This window comes from Furipterus horrens, unplaced genomic scaffold (assembly GCF_987537825.1).
Source record: "Furipterus horrens unplaced genomic scaffold, mFurHor1.1.pri manual_scaffold_1, whole genome shotgun sequence".
NCBI lineage: Eukaryota > Metazoa > Chordata > Mammalia > Chiroptera > Furipteridae > Furipterus > Furipterus horrens.
In genome coordinates this window covers 215,546,748-215,565,131 of record NW_028327171.1, presented here as the reverse complement: position 1 = coordinate 215,565,131, position 18,384 = coordinate 215,546,748, and the positions used below count along the sequence as shown (strand labels likewise).

General features: G+C 58.1%; 1 protein-coding gene across 2 annotated transcripts in view; it reads right to left on the bottom strand.

Annotated features, from left to right (window-relative positions):
* The window catches only part of AGAP1 (ArfGAP with GTPase domain, ankyrin repeat and PH domain 1), a 389,946-nt gene that overhangs the window by 324,897 nt on the left and 46,665 nt on the right, over positions 1–18,384 (bottom strand). The window lies entirely within an intron of this gene.

Genomic DNA, 18,384 nt, shown 5'->3' with positions numbered 1-18,384 from the left:
AATTCTCATAACGGTGCTGCTTTTGCTCCAAGGCTGCTTTCCTTATGTTCTCCCTTGGGGCGCCCTGACTGTGCGCTTGGCAACGCGGCAAGGAGAGAACAGCAAGGGCTGATAGAAACGATGGGGGGCCAGACGATGAGCATGAGGAGGAGGAGGAGGTCACGGACAGACCCCAGGGCCAGAGGCACGCGGCGACGGTCAGCCACGAACTCTGGGCTCCACCTCCCTGACAGGCGAACCAGGGTTAACAACAGCGACGTTCACGAGGATGCAGACGGGTGCCGCCCAGCACGGCTCCGGAACACGGGAAGCCATCGGCGTGGGCCCCGCTAATCCCCATCATTTTTACTGAGACTTTCTGAAGGCGAGAGGGCACAACACCGATTTGCTGTCCCACTGACCCGTGCATCGCTGTTTGGCTCCTGTGGGTGCCCTGACCAGGGATCACACCCGCAGCCTCGGTGCGTCAGGACGACGTTCTCACCGATGAGCGACCTGGCCGGGGCCTGCCGATTCCCTTCACTCCTGCCTAATATGATTTGCCGGGAGAAACAGGAACGTGCAACCCAGAGAAAAACGAAACAAAGAACGGCATAAAGAGTCAAGTGACAAGGGGTACTCCTTTTAGATACCAATTCGAGAAGAAACAGTAAGTCTGAACTCCACATTTTTAGTTCTGTTCCTAATGCCAAGGGATACAGCTGGAGGTTACCTCAGTTCTAAGGGCAGTGATTCTCTTTAATCTTAAAATAAAATTGAAAAAAAAAAAAAAGACATGAACAAACAACCGAACTGCATGGCTAGAGAGCCTTTAACAAGATCCAACTGCTGGGCAGCAGTTTTTTATCCAGATTCTTAGATAAGGGGTCTATTAATAGCCAACTTCCCAAAAGCAACAGAACTCGGACGTGGGGAATGAGGGCCGGAGCGCGGCCCCGGCCTTGCCGACGCGGGAGGGACGCAGGGGAACACGCCGTGCTGGGACGGAGCGTGCTGGGGTGGGCGCAGCAGGTCCCACCTGCACCTGGGACACAGCTCGGTGCGCCCCCTTCCCACAGGCTGGGGCGAAGGTAAACCGAGTCCCCCACCCCCCACGAAGCATCTCAGCCCCCACGTTCACGAGCAGAACTTTGCATTAATGGGAAGATACTTCTTCTGCCTCTGGGAGGAAAAGACACTTTTTTCACTGTCCAGTTAAAAGGTGCTTTCTTACCTCCTGAAGGAAGTAAGTTGCATGCCCACAGAAGTGAGGCTTTCTATGCAGGGAAGCGGCAGCTGCCCCGCCTTGCCTCCTTGCGTGGGCGCTACCAGCCACGACAGGCGATGGGAGCGGGCTCCCACGCGCCTCCCCCGAGCCCCTCCGCTGCCTCACGGCTCTCTGGAGTAAGGCATCCAACGTCCAGGGGCTGAGCAGGACAGCCGCCGCGTACACACCAGGGCCCGGGGACCGAGGCCCGTCCTCAGGAGCCTCCAGCCCCGCGGGGGAGGACGCGCTGAAAGCGAGTGTAGAAGCGTGTTCCGTGCAGGTCTGCTCTGGAAAGCAGAGAACACGGGGGCCTGGGCACGATGGCAGACCCGTCACATCACGGTGCTGACTGGTGGCCCCCGAGAAGCTGGGATGGGAGCGAGACCTGGGGAAGTGAGGACTGGAGAGGAAGGACGCTCCAGGCGGAGGGCCCAGCTGCAGCAAAGGCGCGGAGGCCCGGAGGCCTGCATGGAGGAGGAAGAGCAGGAGGTCAGGGGGCAGGAGCGGGGGCAGCTGGCAGGTGAGGAGGTGGGGGGGTGAACAGAAGGGTTGTCAAACTCTGTCAAGCAGCAGAGCGTAAACAGTTTGGGTTTTGGGGGCCAAGAGACGCAACCAAGGGTATCGCACAGGTCTGTCGCCACTGCTTAGCTCTGCTGCTGTCACCTGAGAGCTGCCGTAGACGACGCAAGCAAATGGGCGTGGCTGTGACACCCAAAAACGCTCGGTGGGCATTTCCCTGGTGGGCATCCTGTCCTGTGCCTGTTGGCCATTTATTCGACGTCTTCTTTGGAAAAATGTCCATTCAAGTCCACCGCCCATTTTAATCGATGGTTTGTTTGCCGGTTTCTGTCTCAGGGCTGGTGAACAGGCTCTCAGAGCCATTTCCAGAAGGTTCTGGAGGCCCGTGAGCCATGGGTAGTTTTCCACGTTGTACAGATCCTGACTTGGTGTGGATTTTTTATATTTGTTTTTCGTGGCCCTGCAGGAAAGCCCCGCGTGACCTCGTTGCCATTACTCCGGCTGATGAATTAAAGCGCCCGGCCCCGAGGTGCTGTAGGGTCTGCTCTGCGGTGCCCCACCCCACTCCCAGTACAGCAAAGGCAGACCACTGCCCCACCATCGGTTCCTTCCAGGGCAGCACTGGGACAGGAGAGAGAAGAGACACACACGCACCTGCCACTCATCGTAAACTACTCTGGCTCCTGGTGGCTAAAAACAGAAACCTGCACAGAATAAGACACCTGCGGCGCGCAGCCGTCTATGCTGCCCGGGCACCCGCACCAGACACCCGCACCACACTGACACCTGCCCCGCAGACACTGCACGGGCTCTCTCGGCCCGCGAGAACGGCTGGCCTGCCGTAAGCTGCAGTGCCCTCTAGAAGCTGCGAGAAGCTTCCACTCTGGCTTTAAGTCAGTTTTCCACAAGTAAAAAGGGGAAGTATTTCAAACTGCGTTAGTCCGGGCTTGCAGGGGCCTCCGAGCGCGTGCATTTTTATCCGCTGGGAAGGAAACAGCAGGCACGTCTGTGTACACTGCCACCATGGAGAGGCGACCAAAGGAGGGCAGGCACCCGCCAGTACTCAAACCAGCTGCGCCCACCCGCAGCGCCAAGCCCTCAGACCAGCGAGCGAGAGGTCGCGCTGCACGCGCTGCGTAAACCCAGGCACCACCGAGGCACACGCAGTCACAGGTGCGGGCGTGGCCGCTGTTCAGCTCTCTGCCCACAGGGAGAGGCAAGCAGATCTCCCCGCCCTCCTGGGGCCTGGAGGTGCCCAAAGGGGAAACGGCCCTCCCACCTGCGGCCCCTCCAGACCTGCCTGCCTGAGCGTCATGCAATGCTCGGGCTCACCATCCGACACCTGTAGACAGTTCTAGCCGCTCAAATGAAGGGCTCCGCCACGTCCAAGCTGCCTGTAACTTCCTAATTAACATGGTGTCTTGATCTTAACGGGCGACGCATGTGAAGGGGGACGATCGATACTCGCTGGGAAGCACCTGAACACGGCTTCCCAGAGGCCGTCAGGGGACTCCTTCTCAACAACATTCAAGGACACGTGGTTTTCATTTTGATTAGAATCTAAAAAAAGAAATTACTTAGCCTAAACACCAAAAACTTTGCCGTGGGTCCCACAGAGATAGCTGGGGAACTAAGATGCCCCACAGCCCAAGGAGGGGTACGCCACCCCCCCCACATGGCCCAGGCGACCCCACTTACTGCTGCAGTCACGTCCGGGGGGGGGGGGGCGACTGGTGACAGCAAAGGCACACCATCCGTCCCATTGGAGGTCAGGCAGCACCTTCTGATGTCCCTGCGTTTGAGCCAGCAAGTTTGAACTGACAGCCAGGTTACCCGAGGGCGAGCAGAAGGTCACCACGGGCTCTGCGTGCTGCGGTCGGCAACCACGAGGCCGCGGTGGGCGGGCAGCACCGAGCGCCCCCTTTACGAGCTGTCTGTGCACAGTGCAGGGCTGCGGCAGGACACCGGCTGCTCTGGGGCTCGGGGCTCCCCCCAGGAGACGGAGCACCCACCCACAAAGAGGGAAGGGAGAGGGACCGGAACAGCAGCACCAAGCGGTGCCTGCGGGGGGTGGGGTAGCGGCCGGGGTGCCTACAGTGTTTGTGGGTGGCTGCGCCACTCACACGTGACTTCACGGAGTGAAGGGTGTGCCCGTGGGCAGTGACCAGGGAACGTCCGCGCCACGCTCCCGCTGAAAGCCCGGCGGCTCACGCACCGGCACGGCGCCCGCGGGGCCCCTTGTGACCTTGACACTCTCTGCAACAGCTTCATAGCCCATTCTGGTTCAGGCTGCTTTATTCTTAAGGGGTCCTTAGCAAGACAAATAAACGTATAGGTTTTCCTTAATTTTCAAAGACAACAGAAATATGGTAAAACAGACCCGGCCGCTCCGTATTGCCAGTCTGGTCAACTTCATATAAATCACGGCCTATAAACATCTCAGCTGTATCCGCAGGGGATTTATCAGTGAGCGCCGGGCAGCGACGGATTTACACGTAGGCCTGACGGCCACTCGCGTGTCTGCTTCCACGTCTCACTCCCCCCACCTACCGGCGGCCGCTGAAAACGAATCCCAGTCTAGCCCAGGCTTCAGTTTTAAAGTAACTGGCGCTGACAAACCGCCATGGCACCGCTTCCTGAGTTACAAACTGCAGCAAAACTTAAAACGCTCTACGCATCTCATGAAGCTGAGCAGCAGGAGCAGGGAACGGGGGCAACAGCGGGCCTGCATTCCGGGCGTCAGGGCCATTTCCGTGCACACTGGACACAGGGCGCTGCGGGTTAACGGCACCCTTCCCGGGCCCCCCACCCTCACCCCCACCCCCGGGCGTGCTCCCCCCGGGGAGGCCTGTTCTCCCAGAAGCTCAGCTCTAAGAATTAGGGAAGAGCCCAGCACTTGCTTACAAGGTGTCGAAGTCACAACCATGCAGAGGGGGCTCCAAACAAAGCCCCCATTTCCCACCCCTCTCCGTCTCCGGGCCCTCAGTCAAGGCTGCCCCTTTCTGGGGAAAGCTGAGCCGGCTCCGCGGGCCTCAGCCAAACCCCCTGGGCTGCACCTGTCTCACCTGAGCCAGCCCCCGTACCCAGGGGTCCCAGACCCGCGGACGTCCCTCCTCCTCCTCGCCACGCTCGCCCTGGGGCCCCGACTCCACCCACCTCCTCTGGATTAAGGTGAGACATTTCTTTTAAAGTGACGTCAGTGTTCATGCTTGTATCATAAAAACAGAAACCTGAAACAAACGCCACATCCTATTCTCGACTTCCCTTTCCAACAGCCAGAGGACCAAGCCCCCCCAACGCTGCCCGCAGAGGGGACCCAGGCACCGGGGAAGCCAAGGCTGGAGAAGGGCAGGCAGAGAGGGAAACGCTCTCGTTCAAAAGTCAGAACAGTGGGGAGACCAGAAAGCAGTCCTGCACGTCGTGGGCAGAAGGGCAGAGCGAGAGAGCCCCCGGCTGCCCCCGGCTTTCCCTTTCAGGTGCAACGGTAGAAGCATTTAGAGCAGGGAGGAAATCGGGGTCCCTCCGCGGTTAAGGGCACACGGTGTTGGCGTCCCTTTAACCACCAGAAGGGGGCAGCATCGGAAAGACTATGGAAGCGCTGGTTTATTCTGTCTCAAGAAAGACGCACAAATCGTACTTCTAAAAGCCTAAGAAATAAATCCCGGGTTTCCATTTAAGTATCTCAACCTGCATGTCCTTTATACCTCTTTAAAATAAATCTAGACTTAAAATGAAAAATGTAGTTCACATAACGATACAATTACGATGTATCATAAAGTGACCTAGATATCAGTCCATCCTTTTTCTTCCTTAGCTGCAGCGTTGTCTTACGTTACTGAAAATCCCAGTCAAAACCCACAGCAATTACAGCATTCCCTCACCTATCACGGGTATCACATTCTAGACACACACACACACACACCCCGCGATAGGTAAAAATCCACGAGGTAGGAGCCTTACATTTATTTTAGTATTTATATGTATTCTAAGGCTTTAGAAACCCTTCCCACATACTTATAAACCCTTCCCAGTCCCTTATTAACCTTTCCCACACTTTTATAAACACTACTTATGTTCTTAAACATATTCTACACTCTTAAACCTACGGAACTTTAATAACATACATATATAGCATCGCAAAATCCTGTGATAGAGTGAAAAATCCGCAATAAATAAATATAATATTTTTAAAAGTCCCGCGATGCAGTGAGGCCGTGATAAGCGAACCGCAATGTAGAGAGGGATGACTGTACATAAAGTATATTGGCACATACACAGGAAAACATATTTATTTGGGACCTCACGTTAGCAGACATTTGCTTAAACACAACACAAATCTTCAAAATTCAAAGTTCATCAGAAACATTTAAAGTGTAACTCAAGCAGGCAAAATGTGACATAAAACAAAAATAAGTTCTCCACCTGCCCCGGTGACCATTTGTTAGTTTCATTTTAATCTGGTCTAAAGCTAATGTACACGGTTGCTTCTGAAATGCAGCCGTTTCTCGGGCTCTGCTCAGCTCATCTCGGGGCGTCCGTCTTGGGAAGGGCTCCTGGGGGAGACCACCCACCGGTGCATAGGGAGGGCCCGTGCACACCCACGGGACAGTCTCCCCCAGCCACACACACGGCGGAGTCCCCTGAAGGGCCCTGCAAAGCAGCTGGCAGGGCCTCCCCGGGAGCTGCGGAGGGTCAGCGTTTCCCACGCATCTCACAGCGGACGGGTGAGGAGGGCCTTCAGCAGGGCAGGGCACCAAAGGCTCGTTCTAGGAGCTCAGGGGCCCCCTGCAAGTTCCCTGCCACGTCGCAGCACCCATCATCCAGCCACCATGGACCAGACAAGGGCCTCCTCGCCTTACTCTGAGACCAAACGTGCCTTTCTGCGGCACCAGGGCTCCTGGGGGCCGTGCAGAAGGGGTCACGCCCACCCTACTGTCTGTTTCCCGACTGGTCTCCTCTGGGACAAGAGCCCACCCGGTATCCTCAGCGCTGGCCTCCCTGAACAGCCTCAGGCCGATGCAGGCCTCGTGGACACCGGCCCAGACCTGCTCCGTGTCCCACCGGTGGCCGGCAGTGAAGGGGTGCTCAGCTGCTCACCTCCCACCACTGCGACTCAACCCCGTCCCCGACAGGCAGGCCGCACCTATGACTGGTGAGGCCCGCTGCATATCCTCCATCACGGGGAGAAGGGCCCAGACACAAACGCCTCGGGGGGTCCCCGGAGCCTGCGCCCGCCAGCCCTCGACCCACCCGGTCCTCCTCCCCGACGTCAGCCTCACGCCAGCGTCCTCTGGAGCCAGCCCTCCCAAACCCCCAGAAGCCGGAGCCTTCTCCCAAGGAGGGACCCCTCGCTCTTCCCTTGTCGTCCTGCTCATTCCGTAAGGTATGGCGTCTCCTTCAGGAGGGTGGCGCCCGGATCAATGCCACATCCCAGGGCTGGGCTGTGGCGGACGGCACCTCCCGGGTCCCGGCCACGTCGCCGGCCAGCAGCTGGACCCCCATCTCAGCCCGGGCGCACAGCCGGGGCCCCCAGCGGGAAGGACTCTCTGAACCCAAGCCCGCCCGCCTGCCCGGAGCTGCGGGGGTCGCGGCCCGAGGCACCCCACTGTCTCCGACTCAAGTCCACATCATGGAGTCGGTTTATTCCCTTCACTCTCTGTGGAGTTTTTAAAATGTTCTCCGATCTCATCAGAAAGGCGTGGCCTCCTCGGGCAGGTGGCTACCTTTAGATGTGATGGACAGCCCTGGCTTGATACTGTCCCCAAGTCACCTCCCAGTGAGGCCTGGGGGTGAGGACGCGGGGGAGCCTCCCGCTGCCACCCATGCAGGGGTCTGATCCCCAAAACAACAGATAAGGTCCTTTTATTATTAAAGTCGGTTTCATGCTTGGCCGGGCTCAGCGTCTCTGCTCCTCTCTGGTCTTCTTCCACCACCAGCCTCACACCCTGTCTGGCCCGTGGCTTCCACACATATCCAGGACACCAGGGACCTCCCACTAGCAAGTACAAGCACCCCAAAAGCAGCACACACCGGGAGACACAGTGTCAGAATAAGCATGAAGGATGTGTGCCAATGAGTTCATAATATTTATCCCTGGGGGGAGAGATGATGGTCGCTGTCTGTGTTATATTTCTATAAAAACAGAAATTATAAATTTACAAAATTCAAACATTGAAAAGGGTACCACTGAGTGAAAACCGGGAAGAAGAGGTGTTTCCTAGTCCTTCCCCAACCTTCTCCGAGGGGTCGCCCCTCTTTCTTTCCCTGGACCCCGGGGAACGCCGGGCCCCCCGTGGCAGCGTGGCCCGCCTGTGCCGTCCTCCTCCTCCCAGCCTTGGGGCCGGGCAGAGCCCTGCGGCGCCACAGAGGCGATGCTGCCACGGACAGAAGGGACAGGACGCAGCCGCCACTGAAAGGCTCTCAGGTCGAAGCCCCACCCTGGGCGACGGCGTTAGGAGGTGGCACCAGGGGCGGACGCCAGTCTGAGGGATTTTTGTTACAGCGCCCAGCACAGACGAAGGCACACGTACTCAAGGCAGAGGAACCGCAGCTGCACTTCCTGGAAACAGATACATAAGCCCGGGCAGGAAGAAGGGTGGGAAATCCCAATGCTGGCAGCCTGGGCGCCGGCGAGAATGCTGCCCTGAGCCAGGAAAGCAAGCCCCTGGGAGCCCCCCTCTGCCGGAAGATCCAGTCCAGGGCCCCCATCAATAGTAACAGTCCCCAAGGTACTCGGTAAAGGGAGCTCAGCTCTGTTCCCGGAGCCCATCGATAAATTCCAGTTAGTAACGACGTTTACGGGATTCCTGATCTATAATTTACACTAATAATCCCCAAGTACAGATGGATGGAAAAGAAACGGGAAAATAACTACTTGTGTGAATGTGAATATAAGGAAATCCAGGAATTTTCCCCAAAAGGGATTTACCACAGAAACGGAGTATGATTTCTTAGTAACTCAGCCGCTGCGGGGCTGCTGAGAGCTCTCCTAAGAGCCACCGATGGCTCTGACCCTCCCCACGACAGCTCTCATTGATGGTCGCGAACAATACCTTCCAACAGCGTGGGAGCTTCTGACACCCCCTTCAGCAAACGGCTGCCCTGCCGTTCCGGGCGGGGACCGCAGGACCTGGTGTTTCTGGCCGGCTCCCCGGCTGCCACGGTGGCCTCACTGGCCACCCCCAGCCCTCAGCACCCTCTTCAGTGAGACAGATCACTGTGTGACCACGGAAAGGCCACCTTCCAGTCCTTCCAAGGACACCAGGCCCTCAGTGCAGAATCTCAGCCTTGCCCCTCAGGTCACGTATGACAAGGAAGCTGGGGAGTCTCCCTAGTTCCCTCACTCCCCAGCTGTCTGCAGCTCCATCTACTCTTGTTTCTTAAATCCTCACCCACAGCGACATTTGCTGATTTTAGAGAGAGAGGAAGGGAGGGAGAGAGAGACAGAGACATCAGTCGGTTGCCTCCCACACCGACCCTGACCAGGGATCGAACCTGCCACTTTTTTGTGGTGTGGGGAACAACGTTCCAACCGACTCAGTGACCCAGCCAGGGCCCCACTGGCTTAGAAAGTCAAGACGCGGTCGTCAGTTGGAAACTTTCCTCTTCCCATCCGTGGGTGCCCGTTGAATGTTCTGCACAGACGCAGAGATAAGAGGTGGTCGCTCAGTCAACAAGTGAAATAAAAGTGATTCTATTAGAGCCGCCACGTTTATACTCAGGTAAGGCTTTCTGGTCTTTGGACGGTTCAAAAATTACTCCATTCCAGCCACTGACTCATCCACCCAAGTGAGGGTTGAGTGAGCATTTCCTCCTTAAACCGCACAAGCGTTAACGACTGACCGCTGAGCGGTCTGCACAGGACCGAGGCCCCCAACCTGCTGACGGTCTGCGTCTTTGAGGGATACGGCACACACGTAAAAAGTGAACCACTTTAAAGGGAACACGTCCGTGGTCTTTGTTGTCACGGCACTTCAAAATGGTCCATCTTTTGTTACGTGTGTGCTGTGTGCCTCCAAAATTAAAAACAAATGGCAACACGAGCAGGCCACTTCAGCCGTGGGGGCCTGACCGCAGGTGTTCCGCGTGCCTAGAAGACTGACGTGGCCCAAGGGAGAAGGCCCTTAGAAGGACAGAAAGGTCTGTGGCCAGGGCACTGGGGCGTGGGGGCCGTGAAAGGCCGTCTTACGGGGGAGGACTCACCAGTGAGCAGAGCCCTCACCTGGTAACCCAGGCGCTACTTCAGGGAAGTGGCCTGACTGCCCCCAAACACTCCTGGTCCGATGTCCCAGTGAGGCCTCCGGGGGCCTGCGGACCCAGCACGGGGCGGCCGCACTCCCCAGTCCCACTTCCCAGTCCCCCTGGGGAAACAGCCAGGGGAGGGATTGTGCCCCCAGCAGGGGCGGAGGGCGGTACCTCCTGCTGGTCAGTGTGTCCTGATTTTCTCCCCAAGAGTTTTAAACTGCGAAGCTCTTCACTTCAGCCAGTAATAAAAGTTTTTTTTAAAAAGACCTGAATTCTCCTAAGGCTTTGACTATCAAGGGGAAGAAAACTAAAATAATTCAAATTACGTATCTCTCTCTGAATAGCCACAGATGCCTAATTTGAATTACTTATGATAAGTAAATACACTATATGTGTATAGTTTTGACCCTTAAAAGTGAAAGGCTATCAGGCTTTAACACGAATGTTTACTTAAGAGCGTGCACGGTGATTTTTGCCTTGTGGTAAAAATAAACATGGCGTAACAACGGCCACTCTGACCATTTTTAAGAGCATATCGCAGTGGCTGTGAGTGCGTCACAGGGTGTGCCCGCTGTCACGGTAAAGGCCTCCGCTGTCACTGGCGTCTCACTGGGCTGCCCGGGCGTGGGAAGGAGTGTGGGTGCCGTGGTCCCTGGGTTACAGGTTCTGCAGTGGTGGCCCCAGGAGCCAGGTGCCCTCCAGTCGAGGCCACAGGTGGGGGTGGGGGGCAGTACTGGCTGAAGTCCGCAGGGCAGCAGGCCCCTGCAAACACGGCCGCGCCTCCGACCTGTTCAGACCTGGCCGGCATTCGGTTTCTCCATTGGTACAAAGGTGACCTGCCAAGGCCCCAGGACCCGGACCCGAGGCTTCGTGCAGGGCTGGAAGGGGCTCACTCCTGGGGGGTGGGGGTGGGGCAGATGGGTCCCCGCTGAGGCACTGTTGTTTGCAGCTCTGCTAGCCGAGCCATCGAGCCACCGCAGAGCCATCGCGGGGTGACGACACATACTGCCCACTCTGTAAACACGCTGCTCAGGTTAACCAGCCACACGGAAATAGCAAGCCACCTGCCCGCCCGCCAGCCACACGGCCCCACTCTGGGCCACCGCGGACTCTGGCAGCTGACGCGAGGGCTTCCGACGACTTCCAAACACACACAGGACGCCTCTCCAAGCAGGCATGTAGCAGGAGGAAGCGTCTCTCTGGCAAAGACCCTGGGCAGATGGTCAAGACAACTGGGATCAAATCCAAACTCCGGGGCCACTCTGTTCAATACGGATGCCACCAGCCACCGGGCAGCGCTTGACACAGGGCTGGTCCCAACTGTGAGCTGCTGTGAGCCAGCAGTCCCGCTGCGACCCAGAGGCTTAGCACCAAAGTCGATGTGACCGGTCTCCGTGACCAACGCCAGGTCACCTCAGATCAAGGGGTGATGCTTTGAATGTGCTCGATTAAACAGATGGTCTTGGTAAAATTAATTTCACCTGCCTCTTTCCTCGTTCCATGCGGCTACGAGGGCCATTTAAAGCCTCCCAGCCACTGGACAGGAGTACTAAAAGGACCTCGAGAATGTCCGATCTCAAGACAATGGAAATCCTTTCCTTGGGGAACACGCAAGGCGTTTGGGGTGTGGGTGGAAATGGAGTGGAAGGAGGGCAGGAAGCAGGACTGGCCAGAGCAGAGACGCAGCGGCAGCTCGGCTGCCCCAGGAGGTCCCGGCGCAGGTGTGGCCTTTGTCGGTATCGCCCACAAGGGGCTGAGATGGCCGGACCTTCATTCCCAGGCCCTCGGTCACTGCTGCCACCAGGCAGGTCCGTTCGAGCTGGCTGGCAACAGGGGCCGGCTGGGAGGCCTGGGCAAGCCACTCACCTGCTGTGGGTCAGTCTTGCTCCGTCACACGAGGGGCAAGCCACCGGCAGGGCCCCTAGTTCTAACAGGACAGTTTTCCAGGACCCGCTGGTCAGATGGCGGCACCGCCGCACCGTCCTGGTTCTGAATCCAGGGCTCCTTCCGCACCAGGAATCGCTGACAGGTCTTCCATCCACTCAACAGCTCTGACAGCATGTGTGTGTGGTCTTCTCCACACCAGCGGCCAACTGAGTCTGCAGGTCCTTGGACACCAGCCGGGGGCCCGAGACCCCATTCAGCTCTGAAGCGAACTCCCCGGATTTAGGCTCAGCCCCCCCCCCCAGGGAGGGGCCCACTCCCACCTGCCCGCCCCCACATCAGACACCAGTCAGAATCCATTGGCCGCCCCCAGCCCTTCTGACTGACCAGCCCCAAGCCGAGCGCTCTCCCCCACCGTTCTTCGCCTGAGAAATTTGTGGGAACGGCAAACAGACCTCAGGAAGAGTTTACTTACTCTATCGCCAGTTAATCTGAAGAACACAACCCAGGAAGAACCAAATGGCTGAGACGTGCAGGGCAGGGCATGGGAGGCCGGGCAAGGGGTGCGCAGGGCCCCCATGGCCTCTGCAGGCATGCCATCCCCCGCACCCCCGGCCCTTCAGCACCTGGACGCCCACCGGTCAGGAGCTCGCAGACAGCTTCATCTCTGGGCGCCCTTCCCTCTGGGAGGTCAGCATGGGGATGGATGGTCCAACTCTCTTAATTACTGTGGTGACCAGCGCCACCCTGAGGCTATCCAGGGTCCCCTCTAGGTGACCTTGCCCGCTTTAACTCAGGTGTGAGTCAGAGGGGCTCCTTATGAATGACAAGTCATTCCTGTCCCTCAGAAAATCCCCAGGGGTCTTTAGGAGCTCGGCGCCAGGAACTGGGGACAAAGAGGAGACCTGTTTGTTCTTATGCCCCACAAATGTAATCAGCCACTGAGAGCTATCAGGGCCACCCACGTATTTAACCCACGGCCGGTCAAGTGACTGAAGCCACCCACCAGAAAAGCCATGCGCAGGCCAGTCTGAAGTCGGCACCTTTCCCTGTAAGGCCTTCCCCTCTATCCCACGCAGGGAAGAAGCCCAGATGAACATGGAGATGCAGCTTTGGCACCAATGGGGACGCTGGGGGCCAGGAAGGACCCACCCCCTCCCCCCGAGCCTCTGGAGAGAGCACAGCCTGCCGACACCTTGATTTCAGACTTCTGGCCCCGGAACTGTTGTTTGAGGCGCCCCAGTTTGCGGCACTTGGTTATGGCAGCCGCAGGGACTGAACACACGGCCCTCAGGGCAGGGAATTCTAGGTCACGCGTGCTGGCCTGCACCCCTGCCGCCTGGACCGCGTCCACCCGTGTCTTCCTCCCTGACCACCCCCCCCACCCGAACGACAGGCCCCTCCTTTCTTGCAACGCTTCACTTAAGCCCCGCCCCGTTTCTTACAACAAACAGGTGGTCAGCACTGACCCCGCGTGAGCGACCGATAACGTGCGCGCGGCAATCCTGGGAGGCACAGGTCCTGGCGTCTGCCACCGACCGGGAGATGCCGCAAACACTGACAGCTGCCCTGGCTGGTGTGACTCAGGGCGCTCGGCATCACCCCAGGAAGCGAAAGGTCGCTGGTTTGATTCCCGGTCAGGGCACATGCCGAGGTTGCGGGTTCGGTCCCCGGTTGGGGCACATGGCAGAGGCAACTGACTGAGGTTCTCTCCCTCTGTTTCTCCCTCCCTTCCCCTCTAAAATAAAAGAATAAAATCTTGAACACAAACATCTGAGGGAGGGGCACGGGATAAAGCGGGGCTGACAGCAGTGAGCAGGCAGTGAGTGACAAGCGCTCACGGAAGTCCTTCCTAGTGTTGGGGTTTGAAAATTTTCATGATAGAACGTTCCAATCGACAGTCCTGTGGCTGCACACCCCTTCAAAGTTTTAAGTATCAGGAACATGAGAAGCTTCAGTATTTATACATCACCGTGGCCTTTCTGTAACATTTTCATCCCAAATAACTAAAAAAAGTGCAGTTTCATGATCATCTTCAGAACCAGGAAGGCCTGGTGACTGGCGAGGTCCTCCCAGGAACCCCCCAACGTGTCACGCCTCAGGGCAGGCATGAGCCGGGCGCCCGGAAAACAGGAAGAGCATGGAAAAGGTGGGCTTTCCCGAAGCCTCCCCTAATTCTTCGGAACGAATACGGCAAAGCTCAGGGGGCTCCTCACCCTGGTCGACGATGCTGGCATGGGGCGCCCAGCTCCCGGGCAGGGGGGGGGCTGATCCAGGCCCTGGGCAAGGGTCCCGGCGCACACCTGGCCAGGGTCTCCTCACAGCGGGCGGGCCCCGGACAGCTTGGCCGGGCGAGTGACCTGAGAACCCCACGTTCGGGAGCAGCATGGAGGGTCCCCTTGGAGCACCCCTACTTCTGCAGGACGGGCAGGACACTGACCTCAGGGGCTTGGTCTGAGCAACTGGATCAAAGCGCTGCACCCGGGGGCGGCCCTGGGCGCCTCCCTGGCCTACTGTGTGCCGGACGAGATCGATTTCCATGGGAAATAACGCCCAGTAAGAGCGACAGCAGCCCCACCCCCACATGGAGTCAGAGTGCTCACAAGCAAGGCTCAACACTGTCATTTCCACCCTGCTCATCAGTCCAAGCAAAGCACCGCGTGATGCCACACCACGGTCATTGGCAGCTGGGCCACCTTCAGATCCCATGGCCAGAGGTCGGGGGCGTGGTCATCCCCGGACGTTAACAGGCTGTGTGGGCTGACTGGTCCGGAGGTCACCTCCCCTAAGGAGGGACCCACACGCCGGCGGCCACACACGCTCTCTCTCGGGAAGAGGCAGAGGGGGGCCACAGGGCGTGTGTGTGGGACCCAGAGACCCGTCTGGATCGCCTGGTTGCTCACAGCCATGTGGCCTAAGCCAGCGTCTCGACCTGCTCCGGCCTCAGTTTGCGTATCTGCACGCGAGAGAGGGAGTGAGGAGGAGGAAATCAAGTCCTGTGAAGTGGCAGGCACCGGGCCACCCACCTCCCGGGCCCTGACAAATGCTACTGCCCTTCTGCCTAGCAATGCAGGGCCCTCCCGGAGCCTCAGCAGCGTGCATCAGAATCAAGAGAAGAGGGCAAATTCCTAGAAGTGACCTAGAAATCAAACATCACCCCGTCGAGAACCGGAGGATAACGTGATCATAACAACTCAAGGCCCGCAGGGTTGCTATTTCCACAGTGAGTTACACAACACAGCTTCCCGTCTGACTGTAAAAGTAGCACAGTGTTTGTCAAAGACCCTGGATCCAATTAATGCATGAATTCCCTCCGCAGAAGCTGGCGCATCCACGCGGAGCAGGAGTGAACATGGGAATTGAGATGACTAGCTGGGCTCGGGACGCCTCCGTCACCGGGGCAGGAGGGAGACCAAGGGCCCACAGAGGCCACAGAAGGAACCGTCATCCCCAGGGGCAGGGACCCTGAGCAGGCCAGGCAGCTGTTGGAGGGCGTGGCCGAGGGCAGCGCAGGTAGCGCACACCTGGGCCTGTGCCCTGCAGGTACAGCAGAGACACAGATCCACGTGTGGAATCACAGCCACCCTGAGAGCCAAACAAGTGTGCCGTGGCCATCCGCAGGTCCCAGACGGGGAAGCGAGGCCCTGTGCCTTGTTCAAGGTCACCCAGGAGAGAAGGAGCAGAGCCGGGCCTGGAACGGTGGCAGGACGGAGGGTCTCCGCCACAAAGCTACAGGGGAGGAGGGGTCTGGCACAAAGGAAGAACTGGGAGACGGCCCCTGGGTCCGGCCACTGGAAGGCCACTGGGCGCTCCAGGCACAGGGAGACGTCCACAGCTGGGGGCTGAAGGGTGAACTGGGGGCGCTGGGGGGTCAGAGAAGCAAACACCCGCTGTGCGCGGCGGGGAGGGTACGTGGGATCCGTGCCGTTCAAGAGCAATGGAACCTGACCCAAAATACACAAACAGAGCCACCCTCGACCAGCTCTCGCACAGTCACTGATCAGCCGTGTAAAAACCCACCATCCCCTCCTCGTTCCACACTTGGGCACCGGACACCGCAGCCACCTGCCTGCGGCCACAGGATGCGGTGCTTTGACTACCCTGCCGGCCTATCACGGCACAGGCGAGTAAAGGAATCAATCTCAATCACGGGCCAAGAAACACCAGTTTCCTTTAAGAAGCTCACCTGACACCATTTTTGCGGGCTGACGTTTAACGCTAACCCTACCCCAACCTCTCGCCTCCAATGTGTCGTCATGTGCTGCGCCGTGTGTGCGCTGTGACAGCGTCACCGCGTCAGCGAGCTTGGAGAGCCGCGCGCTGGCCCATGGAAGAGCCATGAATGGGAGTTAAAACGAAAAGCCTTGTGTTTCATACAGCATGACAGACGGCGGGCCCGGCAGGAAGCACAGGGAGCCGGCGGCTCCGCTCCGCGAACGGCAGCAGCTCACGCTCCAACCTGTCAACAGCTTTAAAATCAAAGGCCCTGCTTTCTGCCTTAAACCCGAAGTCGGTTCTAATCTGAAAACAGCACTTAATGGGCCTTTGTTTGAGTTCACAGGTATTTTCACTAAATACCGAATTAGCCAGGTAATCCTGCGGACACCCTCCCCCGAGAGGCAGCGGGCCAGACCCTGGAGAACCGGGCGTGGCGCTGTGATGGGGCTGGGCCTGGCCTCCGCTCAGCGTCCCCCCAGCGAGACACAGATAAAGGGGGCACCTGGGCCGCACCTGAAGCAACTGGCAGGCACTCAGGAAAACGCCAACACGTTCAGGGAACCCAGAACTTGCCCCCACCCCCCACCCCCAAGTCAGCAGACGAGCAGGCGGCCCTCCGCCCACAGGGTTTCTTTGTGGGGGTCGCTCCGTGGGTGGTTTAGGGCTCAGGACACAAAGCAATGACACTGGCGATGGCGGCTCGGTCCCCCGCCCGCCCTCCGAGGCCTCTCTGACCCACAACAGGGCCACCGTGCCGCGGCCACATGAGGAACGCGGACCAGGGAGCACGCTGCCGTACAGTGGGACTGTTAACCCGGCCACAGCCCAGCGGCTCCAGGCAAGGGCGGGGAACGGGGCGGGACCGAGACTCGCCGGACAGGAGTCCAGCTGAGCAAGTGACAGCACAGCCATGAGAAAGAGACACCTGAGCCCTGGCCGGTGTGGCTCAGCGAGTTGGGGGTCGTCCCACAAAGCGGACGGTCGCCAGTTTGACTCCCGGTCAGGGCACAGGCCTGGGTTGCAGGTTCCGTCCCTGGTCGGGGTGCATTTGAGAGGCAACTGCTAGATGCTTCTTGGGCACCCTGATGCTTCTCTCCCTCTTTCTCTGTCCCTTCCCTGCACTCTACAAATAAATAATGCAAGAGTTAAATATATATATATACATACAGGGGCCTGAACATGCTGATCGGAGGGCTGTCCAGACACCCTGTGAGGGACATGGAGAACTATACCACAGTGTCTACAGGACACCGGCTTCCTTTCTTTTTCTTCCTTATCACTAAAAATTGGGAAAGTACGTATTTCTTATTAAATTTACTGGGGTGACACTGGTTAATGAAATTCTGTGGGTTTCGAGTGTGCAATCCTGATCTGTCACCCAAACCAAGTCTCGCCCCCCCACATGTGCGACCCCCTTTACCCGGCACTGCCTCCCACCCCTTCCTTCCATTTTCCTTTTAAAAAGTGAAGAAGTACCCTGATCTCACACCATATACAAAAATGAACTCAAAACAGACAAAATACCTAATTGCACATGGTGCAGCCCTAAAACTCCTAGGAGAAAACAGGAGCACACCTTCACGCCCTGAGGCTAGGCACTGATGTGTTACAGAGGACCCCAGAAGTCCACACACCCAAACAAAAAAGGGATGAACTGGACCTCAGCAAGAACTCGAGCCCATCAAAGGGCACCGTCACGAACAGGCAGCCCGGGGAAGGGGAGGGTGTGTCTGCAAACCCTGTCGCTGAGAAGCGCCTGACAACCGGACACACACCTGCGTCAGAAGACAGCCCAGCAGAAAGAGGGTCAGAATGTCTGCGCAGACGTTCCTCCTACGCAGACGTCCAATGGCCAACATGCCAAGGAAAGGTTCCCAGCACCACCGGGCACCAGGGAAATGCAAACCAACGCCACCACGAGAGACCACGTCACAGCCACGCAGACAGCTGGGCCCGGGAAGCCGGAGGGTGGAAGGTCCTGACGGGCGTGGGGAAGCCTCGCACCTCGCTGCTGGGAACTGACCCCCGCCAGCCCGTGTGCGGACGCGACCCCGGGGGGCACCCTTGGATGAGTGAGTGAACAAAGTGGGAGCCATATATAAACACGGATGGGCACAGACACGTGAACGCGGTCTTTAAAGAGGGACTCGTGTGCGCTACAACATGGGTAAACCTGGACAGCTTCACGCTGAGGGAACGCGGCCACCAAATTCTATTCATGGGAAACACCCGGGAGCAGCGAGTCCATGGAGACTCAGGCTGTGGGTCCTCTT